The sequence below is a fragment of the Amphiura filiformis genome, chromosome 20, assembly GCF_039555335.1.
Source record: "Amphiura filiformis chromosome 20, Afil_fr2py, whole genome shotgun sequence".
In the NCBI taxonomy this organism is placed as follows: domain Eukaryota; kingdom Metazoa; phylum Echinodermata; class Ophiuroidea; order Amphilepidida; family Amphiuridae; genus Amphiura; species Amphiura filiformis.
Window position 1 is genome coordinate 35,334,129 of NC_092647.1, and position 12,959 is coordinate 35,347,087.

Sequence of the window (12,959 nt, forward strand, 5' to 3'; positions counted from 1 at the left end):
AGCAGGTTTACACATACGTCGTAATTATTATGGCACTAAAAACACCAACGATTATATTTCAACAAGAAACTGACAATTCTTTTCGGATTAGACCAAGGAAGATCGACGGTTACGCACGAAGTGCGTGGAATGGCAACTCTCATGTGCAATTTGAGGACAGTGACGTCATACTTGTTATTGTCGCCGTTGGCGGCAGCGTCATTTTTCTGCTATTACTTATTCATGAGATTGGCCATGAATTCGTGTGACGTTTATTAAATGGGCGGAGCGTATCCAGGCAATCTAATGATATTCATTGCCGCTGTCAATTTCCCGCGAAAGTTTTACACTGGGTCAGACTGGGTGAGTGTCATCACGCCGAATTTGTGAGATCATTTCATTCGAAATTTTCGCCTAAAAATGATCTTAACTATGTTTTTTCAACATGTTATATTCTGCAGTAACTACTGCACAAACTGAGCTCATCTAGGGATGAAATAATGTAAAAAAAAGGTGATAAAATTAGTTGCAAAAGACGAGACTCGACTCGACAAATCGGTTCAACACAACACAGTCAACATGCATGCATGATGATGATTGTCAATGTCAGACGACACTCGCCGGACAAACCTTTACTGCAGCAGCATAAATGTAAGTGTTTTATGATCAGTTCATGAGTTCTTAACTTTCCTTTGTAAACATGTAAACCAACGCGGACATTAATTATTTTTGATGGTGATTTGAAGGATTTCTCCAACATAATGAACATGTGACAGCGTACATGTATAATTTTGCATGTTTTGAGGTAAGCTTAAAAAACTCAACATGAGTCATGATGTCATCATTGATGATGCTCGAAGCCAGAGGTGGTTGAGAAGTCTAAATGTCATACTGTATACACATGTACATGTTTAATGTACTGATCTGATGTAGCCACGAATTGGATCGAAGACCGAACAAAGTCCAAGACATTGCGACTCGCTGCACTGACTGTGTACACATTTCACAAAAAAAATAACGAAACTCTAAACAAAGCTATTAACGCCCAGCTATTTAAATTAAAAATTTAAAGCTGCTGGCGAAGATCATTTGTCACATGCATGACATGACATGATCACTTTCCTTCGTAGAAGTAGAAGTAGGAAAATACAATCTTGGTTCGAGGTTTGTCGAAAGAAGAAAATTTCTAATGTGAACAGTCAGGGCCGGCACAGTTTCTAACATAAATTCTAGTCGGATTCATTGAAGCATGACACCTTGTTAGACATGTCCACATAACTTTGCTAATTTTTGACCTACAGACATGGTCATGCCGGTTGACCCCTCATTTTTTAAGTTAAATAATCACCTTTTTAAACAAATTAATTTCCATGTGAAATATCCTACTTGAAATTTTTGCATTTTGTGAACATACCTAACCTTAAAAAGTTAAGGTTGGTGCGCATGCGTCGACGGTAGTTGCTTTTTTGTAGACCTGGAGGTCGGGGGATTTTTATCCATCAGAATCCCTAGTTTATGTTTTCCATCCACCATAAACTCTTTCCAGATATTGCTCTTTGACATCTACTGAGCGATATAGTGTGGTTTGTTGGTAGCTTTAAGACTTTATTTTCCTCAAATTTTGTGTTGAAGTTTTGTATTTCGCCGACCCAGTAGCGGCCATTTTGACATCAAGGTACAATCTACACACTGTGCAGTCACTCTGTCAACGAGGGGTTCCTTCGTCTAACTGAACCCAATTGCGTAGTTATGGCTGGCTAGACCAGTAGTGCCTTGGACCGCGGGACGGTAGTTGTGAGATACTCTACCGGTGGGGTTAGGTTGTCCCTCTCATATGCCTTGTTTTGAGCATTTTCATGCTCATGTTTACATGCCTCTTCATGTTGTCGAATGCATGAATGTATGGCCCTGTATTGTTTACATTGCATCTTCATTATGCATACCCGTATATTGATTGTATTTTGCTTATTTATTGATAATTGCTTTGTATATATATAGTCTTGAGCGTGCGCACGCCAATTGCGTTAGTGCTAGCTTAAAATATTATAGCAAATTTGTGGACTTTGAATTATTATGATCCACATTGGCATTTGCTTGCTTGTTATCTCATGTATATATTTGTTTCCTGTATTTATATAATATATGTAAACATCGCCAACAGCGTTGTCATTATTGTTCTTTGATATTTATGTAATTTTGTACCATACTTCATTGCTGTGCGTGCGGCCGTACGCACCAAAATTTTGCGCATCAAAATCTTGCGCTAGTGCTCCATTGATTGTAAGTTGGATTGTATGAATTTTGATATTATCCTACCTGTCATTTGCCAGACAGGCTTACATGTTTTGCATTGTATACTGTATTACTTTGTTATGTATACATCGCCAACGGCGTTGTCATTGCCATTTAAATATATATTTTTGTATCATATTTATATTTGCTCAATTGCGTGCTACATGTAATGTTGCCGAGGGTAAAGCTTGTCAGGTACACCACACTTGCGCCAAATTTTGGTTGACTTTGTAGTGTCATCACTACACGTTCTAGTCCTGCTTTAAAAGATCGCGTGAGCGTAGTTATCCCCGACGCTAGTTTTCATCAGCCTAAATCTCTTATGCTGCTGTGAAAACTCCCCGCTCGCATCATGAGACTTGACATTGTTCTCGTCTCTCTATTATTCGTTGTTGGATCTGGCTTACAGATCCACCAAACCTGGATGGAACATATGCCTGATACTCTTCAGTATCAACCCTCAATGTCAAATGAGATCAGTTTAGTTAGTCAGAATTATTTTGACCACTTCCCGGCCCTATTGGGAGTCCTAAGCAACACAGGACCCCAATCTTTGAGGATTACGAGTTGTAATCGGCCGTGGAAGATCACCTTGTGTTATATTTCCATACTGATGCTCGCACGTGCAGGTGACTTACATCCCAATCCAGGTCCCTACACACCAAAATTCCCATGTATGATCTGCAACAAAGCGGTTAAATGGAAGCAGCGTGCGCTAGGGTGCGACAGGTGCATGGAATGGTGCCATTCGGATTGCCTGAACATGGACCTGTCAGTTTATGAAGCACTTGCCAATTGCAGCGTCTCCTGGATTTGTATTAAGTGTGGACTGCCAAACTTTACTGACTCATTCTTTAGTACATCTAATGTCACCGTGTCCAACTCATATTCAATTTTGTCAACCGATTCTGATATAGAAACCAACACTAGCCACGCTAGTTGTAATAGCTCTGGGCCAAAAAGCCCTCCTCTGGCGGCATCCTCGCCTAGAGCGACCAGTGGTGTTCATATTAATCGTACTACTCCTGGCAATAATAACAGGCCAGCCAAACGTAGTAACCTGAAAGTGTTAGTCATCAACTTTCAAGGTATACGGGGCAAGATTTCTGAATTGGCTTGTTGCATAGACACCAATAACCCTGATGTCATCATAGGGACAGAAACCCATGTGGATTGCTCCATTAATAGTAGTGAATTGTTCCCACCACAGTACCAAATAGTCAGAAAAGACCGTGACTTTGGTTCTGCTGTTAGAGGGGGAGTTCTGATTGCAGTTAAGAACGACCTCATCGCCACTCACAGAATTGACCTCGATTCAAACTGTGAAGTTGTCTGGATTTCTATCTCAGTCCAAGGGATGAAACAGATCATTGTTGGTGCTTTTTATCGATCGCACCAATTTGGTAACACCACTGAGTACTTGGACCAACTTAGGGATTCGCTCAGCAAGATCAAAAGATCTAATCGTAGCCATATCTGGCTTGCTGGCGATTTTAATCTTCCCGGAGTCGACTGGGATTCTCAGAGTGTCACCCCTAATTCCCAGTATGTTGGACTTTCCAAACACATGCTTGAGATTGCTGCAGACTTTGGCCTTGAGCAAATGGTCACTAAACCTACTCGAGGCAAAAACATCCTAGACCTATTTTTCACCAACAATCCAACCCTGGTTGAAAGGTTTTCACTTATCCCAGGGTTGAGTGATCATGACGGTATCCCCATGATCATAGTCAGCTCTAAGCCCAAGGTGATCAAAACCAAGCCTAGAAAGGTCTTTTTATATCAGAAAGCTGACGTCAGTGCCATCAGAAATGATCTCAAGCAGTTTAGTGATACTCTGACTTCTAGTGATCCATCATCGTGCTCTGTGAGTGACCTATGGGCTGATTTTGAGAAAGCGGTCAAGAATTCCATGGATTCCCACATTCCGACTCGCATGGTCAGCAAGCGCAATCTGACCCCTTGGATAGGGAGGAATATTAAGAGACAGCTGAAAAAGAAACAGCGTGCGTTTAACCATAAACAGAAAGTTGGGGACCAGGAATCTCTTGATCGCTCCCATGATTTGCGCAAGGCCACTCAGAAAGCTACGAGGAAGGCTCACAGAGAGTTTATCAACTCTGTTTGTCTAGATTCCAGCAAAAAGTTCTGGTCCTTCATGAAGAATTTGAAGACCGACTCTGTTGGCATATCTACCCTGAGATCAAACTCAGGTGTTCTGGAATCTGACAACCATAACAAGGCTAACATTCTCAATGACCAATTCAAATCTGTTTTTACCAATGAAGATGACACATTACCAACATTAGGACCTAGTAATTATCCCACAATACCAGACATTCAAATTTCACAAGAGGGCATCATTAAACTCTTACAGAACATCAAGATTCACAAAGCCCCAGGGCCTGATGGTATTCCTGCCTATATACTCAAGGTTGCAGCCGAGGAGATAGCCCCGGCATTATGTATGATTTTGAAAGCTCCCTAGAGTCTTGGCGAACTACCACCTGATTGGCTTAGTGCCAATATTAGCCTGATTTTCAAGAAAGGAGACCGAACAGCTGCCTCGAACTATAGGCCCGTCTCTCTCACAGCCATATGTTGCAAGGTCTTAGAACATGTCATCCATTCACACATCATGCATCATTTTGATAAACATTCTGTTCTCACCGCAAAACAACATGGCTTCAGACGCAACCACTCATGCGAATCACAACTTTTATTAACAACTCATGACCTGGCCCTTTCACTAAATAACAGACAACAAACTGATCTTGTAATTATGGATTTTAGCAAGGCATTTGATACGGTACCACACAATCGCCTTCTGCTTAAATTACAACACTATGGCATTCGCAATAACATTCATACATGGATAGCAAACTTCCTTAAGCACCGTAAGCAGAGGGTCGTTGTCGGGGGTGAACACTCGGCTTGGACAGATGTGTTATCTGGCGTTCCCCCGGGCACGGTGCTAGGACCTTTGCTATTCCTCATATATATCAATGACTTGCCACAAAACATACAGTCTGAAGTCCGGCTCTTTGCCGATGATTGTGTTATCTATAGGCAAATAGTTCACAATCATGACCATGTTCAACTCCAGGATGACTTAAACACACTTGTCAAATGGCAGAATGATTGGCAACTACATTTCAACATCCAAAAATGTTTCGTCATGAGGATCACCCATGCACGTTCCACTAAAATGTTTGATTACAAACTAGGAGACAGCATTTTAGAAGAGACAAAATGCCATCCCTACCTAGGAGTTGAGATTTCCAACAATCTTTCATGGTCAAATCACATCAACCGCAACACATCATCTGCAAACAGACAATTAGGATTTGTTAGAAGGAACTTATACTCTTGCACCAAACAAATCAAACAAAATGCCTACATGTCACTTGTACGTCCCCACATTGAATATGCCAGTTCAGTGTGGGACCCCCATCAAAAGGACTTAAGTAACAAAATTGAGATGGTGCAGCGTCGCGCAGCGCGCTTTGTTATGAATGACCACAAAAGAACTAGTAGTGTCACTAACATGCTGAAGGAGCTGGATTGGTGTTCTCTTAAAGATCGTAGAACAGCCAATAGGTTAACCATCCTCCACAAGGCTAGAGAGGGTCTCCTGCCCCTACCGGTCGACGACCTCCTTCTGCCGGTCCAACGTCCTTCTAGGCACTCCCATCAGAACTCATATCAAATTATAACAGCAAATAAGGACTGCTACAAGTACTCGTTCTGGCCAAGGACAGTACAAGACTGGAACAAACTACCCTACCACATCACCACGATACAAGACTCAAAAGAATTCAAGAATCAAGCAACCAACCACCTAAAGCAACTACAATAAATAGCATTCCGCATGTGCACAACCATTTCCTGTTCGTCTGGCTTCACCTGAAGCGTTGAGCAGTATTGCTACAGATACAGATTGTAAAGCAAGTTCACTAAAATAAAAAATTATTAGCAACTGAGCTCATGAGCTGGTTAAAAAAAATTCTTAGTCAGTGGGAGTGGTCTAGTTCGTAGACACATTTCTGATTGGACAATCGCATGATTTCGGGTGCCGTCTATCAGGCCGTAGACGACCCCACGTCATCATGCGTCTTGATAATGCGTAACACGCGTGTAGAGGTGCGCGTGTGTATCGCGCTGGATGCGTAGACTAGTGCGAAATACGCGAACGCGCTAGCAGTGCGCGCAACAGAATACGTGAAGTTGTAAACAAGTTTCGTTCATTTTATAATGAGGGGAGTTTTTATGACGGTAACTTAGTTTTTGCTTTAAAAACATTGTTTACAGTTATTAAAATAATATTTAACTGACTAAGAATGAGAATAAACGATAGGAATTTTTATTTTGCCTATCCTCTACCTAGGCTATGATCGTAGTGCTGCGCCGGCATCCACTACTCAAAATATTGGACCTGCCTGTCGTCTATCACACCACACGGTAGAGGATAGGCAAAATAAAAATTCCTATCGTTTATTCTCTAAATGCTCGTATAAAAAAGTTGAAATAAAAATACAGTTGAGTTCAATCATCATGATCATGGATGTTTCAGCAGAGTGCTTGCACAGCCCAGGGCACTGGCCTACAACTTCCTGCAAGGTCAAATATTGATACATCCATGCATGCCTTGGCAATTTTGCTAGAGACACTGAATTGATTAAGAAATCTACTCATGGTTAAGAAGTTGAGGCTCAACCGAAATGTCCCATCATTCATTTTCGGAGAATCACAGTGGTCTGACTGAAGTGCTAGATTGTTCACATGTAATGAAATTTAATTTTAATTTTTCAGTTGCATCGGTTTTTCTAGCATAAAATAATATGAGATAGATGGAGACCATGATTTGAGGTAAAAACAAGTTTCATACACTCTTAGATCCACATAGCCAATCAGAAAAGCCGTTAGAAAAATACGCTTAGTGCATTAATATTGTATAATTGCACGGACGCGTACTACGCGCAGTGCTCTCCGAACGCGTTCGCATCGTGTAGGATTGATTCATTTTCCTTGCGGGTTGATGTATTATATTTGCTCGTATTTTCCAACATTTTTAGTGACAATTTTGTTATAAAATTAGCAAAAGTTACAGCTTTTTATCTCGTGTATGAAATAGGTTAATAAATGCGTATTACTTGTTGCTCGAGAAATTGTACAAAATAATGCACTTGTACTGAGATGTTGTTGCGTCTAATGCACTCGCCCCAACATCTCAGTACGCGTGCATTATTTTGTACAATTTCACTCTCAACAAGTAAGACGCATTCATTAACCTTTAATTAATAAATGGTTGCGTTACGGCATTATTATTATAACAAACTTTTTTTCATTTTTTTTTTCAAATTAACTTTTAGTGATCCTAGCACTGCAGAATAAGGCTAGTATTTCTCCAAAGAAATCAAACACTTCGATTTTTTTTTACCGATATCCGATCCAAAATCGCAAATAACAGGCCTAAACGAAACGATATCCAATGCAATTATCAGTTGAACCCTAATTAATAGTGTGGGGATAGAGATAGAGCATCATGGTAATTGGTATGGAACTATTTAACTACTTCAGTCCCGGGCTTCAGTTACTAAAAATTGTCGCTGTACCTGCAAGTTGGTGAAGGGGGATGTGGTTGCAGGCAGTGAAATCATAGTTTTTCAATCTACATCCAGCTCCCTTACTTTGTTTATAAAATAGTTGTCATTAAATGAATGTCAAAAAATAACATAATAAGGGCCTCCCTGACTAATTGTTGTTGTCTAGACAATATACAAAAAAATGCATGTTATATTCTTTACTTGGTCTTAAAAGGCCTAGGCCCTATACATGATTTTGATTATAAATGTGCCGAGAGTATAATAACAACAAGCTCAATAACACAAAAATACTACAATGTACTTTGTTATCAATTTCTCTAATTTATTATTGGAATTTTCATAAATGGTACACATACGCAAGTAAACTTACACTAGCAATACAATATTATCAGATCAATACATGCTTAGACAGTGGACATTATAGCATACCCAAACTTATTCTGGTTGTCATAGAGACCAAAGAGTGAACCTTATATTTTTGGCATTTTATCAAGAGCCTAAAAATCAAAAGATGTCTTTCAGCACAAGGTTTGCATTGAATGCACTTGTAGGCACGCTGAGCTTAGCCTATAATATAGATGACTTGTTTATGTACATTTATACCGTATTACCTCAGAATAGACTAGTGTAGTGTAGAATTGCAATACGAGTCACGGTTTAAAGATACGTCTGCCTAGGATACACTAGAGCTAGTTATATTTCCTGAGGAGTGGGAAAATGGTGTGTTTGGGGTGCTTTATTATTTCTTTGGATGGGGGAAATCAGAACCTTTTCTTAAAATTTGGCGAATTTGGCCAAATTAATGCAATTTGTGGTCAAAACTGGGGACATACAATGTAGATCTCATGTGGAAATGAACCGTTCCCCTTTGTGCCGCCACTGGGTATGATCCATCCATACTGATGACAATTAATTAGTAAGGCTTCCCTCTGCAGTTTCAATCCGTTTGGAATGTTCTAATTTAGAAGACTAATAGGGTACACCGTTGCCATACCCTATCATGGTCTATTGACCCATTCAAGCAGTGGATTCGCCCAACCCCGCTTACTGTGGAACTTAAAACTACGGTACCTATCCCAGAAAGAGGGAGAGTGAATAATCTGCAGTTACACAGTAGTACCGGTAATACACTTCATATTATATATGGTACACTGGGTTTCAGAGAAGAACGGCACTCCCTTGCTCAGATTGAAACGAGCACCCTGTTTTAAATTCATGAGCGATATGCGCAAAGCTTTGTGTTCACTTTAAGAGCGCCGATCTGCATCGACCAACAATTCACACACAATTAGTCAATCGGATTAATTATTGTTCTGTTGCTATGATTCTCAGACGATTGAATCAGCCAATCAGAACCCCACTTGGACCGTGTTTACGCTCTGCAAGCTCTCAAAATGTAAACAAGTGCCATTCTTCTCTGACCAAAACTGAAGTATTTAACAATATATAATTTATTTTACAATATATATAATTTATATTTTACAATATATATAATTTATATTTTACAATTATATGGATATATTAATTTTAACTAATTTTTACAGTAAATCAATTTAATTTGAGTTGAATAAGTTAACAATTTACATGTATGGTGAAAATTGAATTTGTCAAAAATAATTCTACCAGTATTTCGGCAATTCAATGTAGTGCACATAAAAAATATGAAAAGGTTGATGCTCGAAATCATTGTTGAAATAATTTAGCCAGCCATTTAAATTAATTCAACATGGTTTTGCTAATCATCAAATCTTAAAAGCAATATATATGCAATTTTTTTTTTTTTTTTTTTTTTTTGCTTTTTTTTTGCTTTTCTTTTTAAAATTTGTACAGATCTATATGTAAACTGTAAATTTGTAAATTATCTACAATGTAATTGAATTCAACGTATGAATATGACGGATGAATATTCACTGTTCATCCCAAAGCAAAGTTGTACACTTGCGTTTACCGGGTGCATAGCAATATAATCTGCAGTTGCAAAGTTCAATGTACAGTTCACCACTTTAGAATTAAAATACATACGGTCGGGCTCGAAATAAGGAGAGCACAAGGGCCCTCGGCCCCCGAAAATCAGCGAGGGCCCACAAAAGACTCATCCAGCAGGCCCAAATGGTCCGCAAAATTTGTGGCAATTTTTCTCAATTTTTTGTGGGGCTCATAGGTTAAAACCAATTGGCCCAAATTTGGGCCCACAAAAATGTGTTAGGGCCCTCAAGCATTTAAGATCAAGGGCCCAAATATTAATAGCCCTCAGCAATTCTGGCTTATTTCGAGGCCTGCATAAGGCAAATATTAGCAATACAAATGTACATACCGTATTGTTTGTAATAAACGCTCCCCCTCTAATAAATATATCGTGTGAATAAGCTTGAAACTGGCACCAGACAGTCAGTCTTGTCAGTAGGACTTGTCAGGGACATTCGCTAAATTACATGGACAAAACTAATATGGCTCACACTTCCATCCATTCCATTTCCTAATTATTGTAGAATGTCACCAGATTCTTGCTTGATGATGCACGCCACTTACGGGTGTAATTTTGATATATTTACCACAAAAATGATATTTTCCATGGGTGTCGCCATAGTACTATATTAGTATAGCCGTAAATCCCTCCTTTATATAGAAGCACCATCTGCACAATTAACCCGATTTAAAGGTTTTTTCACTGACAATTCACCTTTAATAAACGCCCGGGGCGTTTATTACAAACAATACGGTATAAGGTGAAAATTTAAATACCGGTAGTAAAAAAAAACTATTATAGCATTTCACAGTTAACATTCAATGTAGTGCACATTTTATAAACTATTTAAAACAGGTTGTTACATTTAAAAATATTAGTGCACATTTTATAAAGGTTCATGCTTGAAATCAATGACAATGTTGAAATATTAATGTTAATTATTCAACATGTTTTTGGTAATCATATCTTAAAAGCATGTATGCAATGTGGCTTTTTTTTTTTTTTTTTTTGTATTTTGTATTTTTATTGTTATTATTAATTACCGTATATATACAATGTAATTTAATTCAATGTATAAACTGTTCAGGATCACTGTTCAGCACAATTAAAAAACAAAGTCCTGCAGAAAGTCCTTCTGGTACAATGCAGCGTTCGAGCTTACATGTAGCATAGTTTACATTACAAGCACACAAAAGTTTACATTTGCTGGGTGCATAGCAGAATAATCTGCAGTTGCATAGTACAGTTCACCACTTTTTACAGTAATTAATGTAATTCAATTTAATTTGTATATGAATAAATGATAAAATATTAACAATATTTACAACTATTTCAGCATGTAATTCAGATTATAAATTCAATTCAATATCTAAACAGATTGATGATCGAATTCAACATGTTGAACGAATTCAGCCAGCCATGTAAATTAATTCAACATTGTTTTGCTAATCATCAAATCTTGAAAGCAAATGTAAGATTTTTGTTGTTATTGTTTTTCTTAATTTTTACAAATGTAAATTAATTTCTAATTTTAAGTACAAAGGGATTGAATTATCTGGGATGATTCACTGTTCTTCACTGTTCATCCCAAGGTCCTGCAGCTGGTGCCGGGTTCATAGTAAAATCTGCAGTTCACCACTTGTTATTGTAATATTCAATTCAATTTGGGTAATAACATTTTGTAGCCCTGAATTCGACAGGGCAACTTTATATCCCCATTTGTTGCATATAAATAAAGTACACATGGTACTGACACAACACTAATCAGTATTAAAATCACTAAGTACTGGTTAAGGGAAAAAAATTACAATGTAATTCATCTTTTAACTTCCAAGCTTCAGTACATAGGCCTATACGTGGAAAATTAATCTTCTGCATTGTTGTAGTATTTTCACAGACCTTTAATAATATCAATAATATTAATTATTAAAAGCCTATTCAGTGATTTGATCAACCGCCGATTGTAAAAATTACCATCATTCAGATGAGAGCTGTGTATTTATGGCAAAATATACACAAATCTTTAATTATTTACTCACAGTATACAATAGCTTAACTTCGTCAATACTGAGAACTGTTTTTTTTTTTTTTTTTTTTGCTATGACAATTTGAATGACTTTGCAAATTATAAACTTTTTTTTACATTTGCACTGGGATCACTGAATGGGCATTTAAATGACATGATAAATAGGAAATAGAGGTGAAAATATCTATAAAATTTCATTACATATTATACAATATTAAAGTGAATGATTTCTAAACAAGCTATGGAGTAAAAAAAAACATATACAAAAGTAGAGTATTGAATAAGCGCACCATTTCAAAATCATGAAATATTCTAAAACATATAAAACTATTGTACCGGTAGTATAAAAAGTATCAAACATATAATAGGTGAACAATTTATAAACAAGCTATGGAGTAAAAACATACAAAATAAAGTAAGGTATATGCCTTCCATTTCTAAACCATGGAATATTATAAAAACATTTATATATAAAACTATTTTACCGGTAGTATAAAAAAAATAATTGTTGTGTATGTACATGTAGCTAAAGTTGATCTCACTGGTTCAGGGAGAGGCATTCCATATAGCAGAAAATCAGTCACATAAACATGATAAAAAGAAGTTGGAGCAATCATCAGCAACGAAAGTATAAAAATATAAGTATTTATTATCTGGTGTCATAAACTATTAAATGTTTGATTTGTCAAATATTACCAGGAGTAATAGTATTAAAAGTATAAAAATGATCAATAAAATATGCAGTATAAAACATGTAACAATATATAAAAATATTTAAAATTGGTTCTTGTTGTAATAAAATGTCATTTCATTACAAACATAATTTACAGATGACTGACTTTTAGATATTTACGATTTTTTCTTTTGCTGCTTCTAAGTTTTCTATTAAAAAATTTCAATACATAAAAAATCCTCATCCGCACAAATAAATCCAACATGTCGTTCATGGTTTCCTGACATATTGACTGCCATGCTGAGTTGCTTGCTGTTTTCTTACTAATTTGATCTATAATTTTGGCTTTAAGACCTCTTGCATGGTAACATAATTGAAATTGACGTGCAAAAATGTCTTCACAATTTGAAATAAATT

At 37.3% G+C, this 12,959-nt stretch overlaps 1 long non-coding RNA gene across 1 annotated transcript in view; it reads left to right on the forward strand.

Moving 5' to 3' along the window:
• The first annotated feature begins 342 nt into the window (after positions 1-342).
• Positions 343-12,959, forward strand: part of LOC140142719 (uncharacterized) — a 28,278-nt gene continuing 15,661 nt past the window's right edge. Inside the window, exon 1 of the long non-coding RNA XR_011857564.1 lies at positions 343-630. This is a non-coding gene — a long non-coding RNA (uncharacterized lncRNA). The remainder of the gene's footprint in view (positions 631-12,959) is intronic.